Consider the following 8,018-nt stretch of genomic DNA (forward strand, 5'->3'; position numbering starts at 1 on the left):
ACTTTTAGAAATTATTTCTCTTATTCCCACAATTGTTTTTGCAAACGCCCCTCAGTATTATTTTCCAGCCATCTAAGGAGCTCAATTCAAAAAATAATTTTTTTCTGAGTACCAATGTGACAAAAACTGTTATCCATTTTGAATGTGTTCCCTCCTAATAGGATCTTCTGTCAAAGGAACTTTCTAACCGTATTTATGAGTATCATTGTAGAGAATTTACTGGGAAATCGAGAGGTTGCTAGATCCCCCAAACAGCTCATTTGGTGGAACCAAAATTAGAATTTGGCTATATGTTTGTTCAAAACCTCCCCTAGAAGGTAAGCTCTTGAACATGTACAAGGCTATGCTTCTTTGGTGGATGAGGAAATCAAGGCCAAGGCATTGGTGTTGGTTCACCTTTCCGTCTTCCTTAAGCACTCAAATTATACGTTAGTGAGATTGGGCTTCTGCAGGAATCCAGTTTATGACAAAATTCCTGCTGACCACACCCTGTGTGAGACCACAGTGAGTCTTTAAGGGGCTCTGGCAAGAGGATTTAGTAAATTAATGATAGCTGTAAAGTTAGAAGGCCCAACCCTGGAATTCTCTCTCCTGCAGAGCCACACTGCCTGCCTGCCTGGGCTCCAACCACTAGCTCACTGTGCTCAAAATATGAGAAGAAAATAAGGAGCCAGAAGGGAGTTGTCCTTGTGGGACAAGAATTTCAGCTGGCAATTGTTAATCACATTTTTCCAGCTATTTTGACATGTGTTATATAAGGGAACCAATTCCAACACAAAACAGAAAATGAAATGCTCTGACTACAGCAGTGCAAACATAGAGTCAATTGGAGCTGGCTTTTCCTTTTAACTGCTTATCTGCATAGAATGGATTTGTTTAAGTAATTTTTTTTTTTACTTCCATGAAGCCACAAATCAAATATTTTATTCCCCTTACTATCTATTGTTCATTTTTATTTCTGCTAATTTCCATATGTTTAAAATATGTTTTCAATTTGTTGAAAATACTTATGAATCACATGCACACATGCATATGTACAATAAATCATTTTTATAGGACCAATCAAATCTGGCATTATTTTGTAGCTCACAGGGGTTCAAATTTTCAAGGCCTTTGCCCTATTTTGAGCTGCAACTTGATGCTCACAAAGTAGGTGGGTCAAAGTTTCTGTTCAAAGTCCTTTGACAGATACATCTAGATTTAGTTGTAACCTGGAAGAAATAACTTGTCTCATTCCCATTCATATCAGGACTAATGAAGAAAATACAGTTGGTAGTCTGTACCCACACTGCCCAGTGTCAGAGTAACCACGGTCTCATTGATCTGGTGACTGTTGATGGTGTGGTTTTAGTGTAAAAATTCCACCAGAATGTTCATGAATCTCAAACTGCACTTCCATTTTTGACTACTCTCCTTAACTTCAAGGTCATACACACAATTCCTACTTGAGTGTCAAATAATCTTCTCAAACTTAACATGTCTGAAAAAGAACTCTTGACTCCACACACTCCTGAAACTTGCTCTCCCCCCAGTCATCCCCATTTCAGTTGACAGCATCATTATTTATCTGGTTGGTCATTCTGCAAGTTTTGACAAATGTATACAGTCCTGTAAACACTACCACAATTAAGATATAGAATAGTTCCATTGAAGGACATTTAAGCTGTTTCCAGTTTTTGGTGATTATAAATAGAGCTGCTATAAACATTTACATATGTGTTTTTGAGTGAACATACATTTTCATTTCTTTCTGGGTAAATACTCAAGAGTGACATTGTTAAGTTATATGGTTAAGTATATGTTTAACTTTATAAGAAACTGCCAAACTGTTTTCCAGAATGGTTGTACCATTTTAAACTCCCACCAGTGATGTATGAGATATTCAGTTTCTCCTTGAGCTCACCAGCATTTGAATTGACATAATTTTCTTATTTTAGCTGGTCTAGTAGATGTGCAATGATATCTATTGTGGTTTTAATTTTCACTTCCCTAATCGCTAAAGATGTTAAACATCTTTTTGTGTGCTTATTTGCCATCCATATACCCTCTTTATTAAAAAGCCCAAGTCCTTTGCTGTTTTTTTGATTAGATTGTTTTCTGACTGTTGAGTTTAGAAAGTTTTTAAAAATAGCCTGGATATATATAAGTTCTCTTTTGGATTTTTTTAGGTTTAGTATTTTTTTATGATAGTATTAGGTTCATAGCAAAATTGAGCAGAAGGTACAGAGGTTTCCCATATACTCCTAGCCCTCACATATGCACAGCGTCTCCTCTTGTCAACATACCTTACCACAGTGGAACATTTGTTACAAATGATGAACCTACACCAACACATCGTAGTCACCCGAACTTAGGGCACACTCTTGATACTGTACATTCTATGGGTTTGGACAAATGTGTAATGACATGCATCCACCATTATAGTATCATATAGAATAGTTTCATTGCCCTAAACATCCTCTGTGCTCCACATATTCTCTCCTAATCCTGGGTCACCAGTGATCTTTTTTACTGTCTCCATAGTTTTATCTTTTCTGGAATTGTCATGTAGTTGGAATCAGGGATATAGCCTTTTCAAATTAACTTCTTTCATTTAGCAATATACATTTAAGATTCTTCCATGTATTTTCATGGCTTCATAACTCATTTCTTTTCAGTGCTAAATAATAGTGCATTGAATGGATGTACCACTGTTTATCTATTTGCCTGCTGAAGGACATCTTGGTTGTTTCCAAGTTTTGACAGTTATGAATAAATCTACTATAAACATCCATGTGCAGGTTTTTGTGTGTACATAAGTTTGTAAGAAACTGCCAAACTGTCTTCCAAAGTGACTGCCATACCATTTTGCATTGCCACCAGCAATGAATGAGAGTTCCTGTTGCTCCACATTCTCATCAGCTACTCATTCTCAACAACTACTGTTGGTGCTGTCAATGTTCTGGATTTGGCCATTCTAACAGGTGTGTGGTGGCATCTCACTGTTATTTTAATTTGCATTTCCCATTGACATATGATGTGGAACATCTTTTCATGTGCTTATTCACTAACTGTGTATCTTCTTCTGTGAGTTATCTGCTAAGGTCTTTGGACTTTTTAAAAAAAATTAAGTTGTTTGTTTTCTTACTGTTGCATTTTAAGAGTTCTTTGTATATTTTGAATAACAGTTCTTTATCAGATGTGCCTTTTGCAAGTATTTTCTCCTAGGGTGTGGCTTGTCTTCACATTCTTTTGACATTATCTTTTGCAGAGTCAAAGTTTTTAATTTTAATGAATTCCAGCTTATCAATTCTTTCTTTCATGGATCATCCCTTTTGTGTTATATGTAAAAAGTCATTGCTATATCCAAGGTCAACTAGGTTTTCTCCTTTGTTGTCTTCTAGCAGTTTTATAATGTTGTGTTTTACATTTAGGTCTGTGATCCTTTTTGTGTTATTTTAGTAAAGGATATAAAGTTTGTGTCCAGAATTTTTTTGCATATGTGTGGCCAGTTGTTCCAGCATCATTTATTGAAAAGATCATTCTCTGTTGCATTTCTTTTGCTTCTTTGTCAAAGATCAGTTGACTATATTTATGTGGGTTTCTGGACTCAGTATTCTGTTCCATTGATCTATTTGTCTGTTCTTTCATCAGGACTACACTGCCTTGATTACTGCAGCTTTATGGCACGTCTTGAAGTTAGGCAGTGTCAATTCCCCAGCTTTGTTCTTCTTTAATGTTGTGTTGGTTATTCTGGGTGTTTTGCCTCTCCACATAGACTTTAGAATCAATTTGTTGATATCCACAAAACTTGCTGGGATTTTGACTGGGATTGCTTTGAATCTAAAAGTCAAGTTGCAAAGAAGTGACATCTTGACAATATTGGGTCTTCCTGTCCATAAACACGGAATGTACCTCCACTTACTTAGTTTTTCTTTGATAGCTTTCATCACAGTTTTGTAGTTTTCCTTATATAGATCTTATACATATTTTGTTAGATTTATATCTAAGTAATTTTGGGCAGTGCTAATGTAAATAATATTGTGTTTTTAATTTAAAATTCCACTTGCTCATGGCTGTTATTTGGGAAAACAATCAATTTTTGTATGTTAACCTTATATCCTACAATCTTGCTAAAATTGCTTGTTCCAGTTTTTTTTTTTTTTTTTTTTTTGGTCAATTCTTTTGGATTTTCTACATAGATGATCATGCAAACAAAGATAGTTTTATGTCTTCCTTACCAATTGGTACACTGCTTATTTTTTTTCTTGTCTATTACATTAACTAGGACATACAGTATGATTTTTGAAAAGGAGTGATGTGAGGGGACATCCTTGCCTGCTTCTGATCCTAATGGAAAAGACTTAAGCTTTTCTCCGTTAAGTATGATGTTATCTGTAGGAGTTTCCTGTAGCTATTCTTTATCAAGTTGAGAAAGTTTCCCTCTATTTCAAGTTTACTGAGAGTTTTAAAAATTTATTTTTTATTATTGAAGTATAGTCAGTTTACAATGTTGTGTCAATTTCTGGTGTACAGCATAATGCCAAGATTACTGAGAGTTTATAACCATGAATCGGTGTTGGATTTTGTCAGATACTTCTTCTTCATCTAGTTACAAAATCATGTGGCTTTTCTTCTTCAGCCTGTTGATGTGATAGGTTACATTAATGGATTTTTGAATGCTGAATCAGCCTTGTCTAACCGTGTTAAATCACACTTGGTTATACAATTGGTGTATAATTCTTTTTATGCATTGTTGAATTCAATGTGCTAATATTTTGTTGAGGATTTTTGCCTCTATGTTCATGAGAGGTCTGTAATTTTCTTTTCTTGTAATGTCTGTCTAGTTTTGGTACTCAGGAAATGGTGGCCTCATAGAATGAGTTAAGAAGTATTTCCTCCCTTTTTTCTTCTGAAAGAAATTTTAGCGAATGTATATGATTTCATCTTTAAATGCTTACTAGAATTCACCAGTAAGCCCATCTGGGCCTGGTGCTTTGTTTTGGAAAGCTATTAATTATTAGTTCAAGATCTTTGAAAGATACAGGTCTATTTGGATTGTTTATTTCTTACTTGTGTAAATTTTGGTAGATTGTGTCCTTCAAGAAAATAGTTCATTTCATCTAGATTATAAAATTTGTGTGCACATAGTGGTTCATAGTATTCCTTTCCTATCCTTTTAATATCCATTAGACCTGCTAAATTATGATTTAATTTCCTCTTCTTTTTCTAGTTTTCTAAGGTAGAGGCTTAGATTATGCTTTGAATTTTCTTCTGTTCTAATCAATGCATTTAATGCTATACATTTCCCACTAAGCACTGCTTTCTATTGAGATATCCTCAAATTCAGAGATTTTTTTTCCTCAGCAGTGTTCAGTCTACTAATAAGCCCATCAAAGGCATTCTTCCTTTCTGTTGCAGTGTTTGCTTGTTTTAACCTTTAGCATTTCTTTTTGGTTCTTTCATAGAATTTCCATCTCTGCTAACTTTGCCCATCTCTTCTTGCACACTGTCTACTTTATCATTGGATTCCTTAGCGTATTAACGATAGTTTCTATAATTCCTAGTCTGAGAATTCCAACATCCCTGTCATATCCAAGTCTAGTTCTGATATTTGCTCTATCTCTTTGAACTATGTTTTTTCCCTTTAATTAATTCCTGTAATTTTTTTCTTGATCACTGGACAAGATGTACTAGGTAAAAGGAAGTACTGCTGTAAATAGGCCTTTAGTTTTATGTGGTGGTAAAGTGAGGGGGAGGGGAAGCATTCCATAGTCCTATGATTAGGCTTTTAGTGAACCTTTTCTTCTGGACTGTGAACTTCATGCGCGCTTTTCAGTTCCCCACCCAGATCCTCCCCATTAGGTGGGGCTGGATGGCTAGAGTGGGCTGGAGCTGGGTATTTCCCTTCCCCAACTTCAGTTAGGCTTTGATAAAACCCCAGTAGGTTAGACTCTAGTTAAATAGTTTCTCCTAGGGACAGACCTCGTTAAGAGGAACAGAATGCTCTGGTGTGTTTCAGAATGGTTTATTTTCTCCTCCGCATGGAGGAAGCGGAAGGGGATTTTTCTTTGATTTGCACTGTGAGCAACTGGTTGAGCACCTGGAGACAAAACTCACAAAAATGTGAAGACCTCCCTGTGATTGGGGTCTTCCTGGAGTTTTTGTCTCTCAGAGTCATTCACATTGAGGTAATTTGTCAGTTACAGTTCAGGTTTCTCCACTGCAGCACTGGTTCCCATGGTGGTTTCTGCTCTGATAAGTTGTGATTCTCTGTATTCACCTGTTTCTTCAATTTTGTGGGCAGAAGTTTTCCCTGTAACCTCACTGCTCTGAGGGATCTAAGAAGATTGGTTGATTTTTTCAGTTTGTCAGCTGTCTACTTGTCAGGACAAAGTAGTGATGTCCAAGCTCCTTACATGCTGGACTGGTTGCTCCCTGTTTTTAATCCTCTAAAGAGTGTTGCTCAGAGAGCAGAAATTTTTAGTTTTAATGAAGAGAAATTTTTCAATATTTTCTTTCCACAGATCAAGTTTTGTGTGTCATATCTAAGGAATCTTTGCCTAACTCAAGGTCACAGAGATCTTTCACCTGTTTCCTTCTAACAGAGTAATCTTTTTAAAGTGTAAATTAGATCACATCACTCCCTTGCTTAAAATTCTCCAAGGGTTTTCCTTCATATTTAAAATAAAATCTAAACTCCTAACTTTAGTCTACAAAGCCCTGCACGGTCTTGCCTTCAGCTTCTTCTCTGACCTCTGCCTCCCACCCCTGTCTCCCTCATGCTCCCTGCTCCAGCCGCATTTGCTCTCTTGCTGTTCCACATATCCTGCAGGCGCCCTTGTACTTGCTGTTACCTCTGCCCGGATCACTCTCCTCTCAGATTGTCACCTGGCTCACTTATCAATACTGAGGACTCTGTTCCAAATACCACCTCCTTGGGGAACTCCCTTCAACTGGTCTGTCTAAAATAAGACCCATCTTTCTTTTGCAATCCTATTCTCTCTCTTTATTTTCTCCACAGCATTAATCAGTATCTGGAGTTTATTTTATTGCTTTTTGGCTTATTTGTGCCCTTAAAATGTAAGTTCTTAGAGGGTAATGCATTCTGTTTTTTGTTTTTTTTTAATTATTATTTTTTTAACTACTTTATTCTCCCAATCAAGAGCCATGTCTGGCACAGAGCAGATGTTCAATAAATATATGTTGAAACAATGAATTACATATTACTAAAAACTATACTTAATATCCTGGGAAACTCAAAATATGAATTTTGGGAAAGAGTAAGATTGGGACAGGGTGGGGCTTATTTTGAAGCAAACGAAGAATGGAAGATTTCAGTGGGACCACCTGGAGAGAGGAAGCCTGCTGAGCAGGGTCACAGCCAGTTCCCAAGAATGTTACCCATGCATGAGACCCTCACCCAAACAGAATCCAAGAATAGACCTTCAGCAGTTAAGACCCGTTGCCTTCCTCTAGGGCAAGCGTTCTCCCAGGACCTTGAGCTTAGTGTAAATGTAGGGGTCCTTCTGAGCTTCAAATTGCATTGCCTCCAACTTAATTATTGGCAGGGATAATGTTTTTCAAATTAAATTAAAGATAAAAAGCTTCAGCTTGAGAATAGACATACAGCACAATGAAATAAGATTGAGAGTCCACAAATAAGCCCTTACATTTATGGCCAGTTGATTTTTAAGAGTGCCAGGACAGTTCAGTGAGAAAAGAATAGTCTTTTTAACAAATGGTGGTGGAACAACTGAACATGAAACAACATATGCAGAAGAATGAAGCTGGACACCTACCTCAAACCACTCATGAAAATTAACTCAAAATAGATCATAGACCTAAATGTAAGCCCTAACACTATACGACTCTTAGGAGAAAACATAATGGTAAACCTCTATGACACAGGTGACAAAATAAAATACATATAAATTGGACTTGGTCGAAATTTAAAACTTTCGTGCTTCTAAAGGATGCCATTAAGAAAGTGATAACCCACGGAATAAGAGAAAATTTATGCAAATCATATATTTTAT

Source organism: Camelus ferus, chromosome 23, assembly GCF_009834535.1.
Source record: "Camelus ferus isolate YT-003-E chromosome 23, BCGSAC_Cfer_1.0, whole genome shotgun sequence".
Classification (NCBI taxonomy): domain Eukaryota; kingdom Metazoa; phylum Chordata; class Mammalia; order Artiodactyla; family Camelidae; genus Camelus; species Camelus ferus.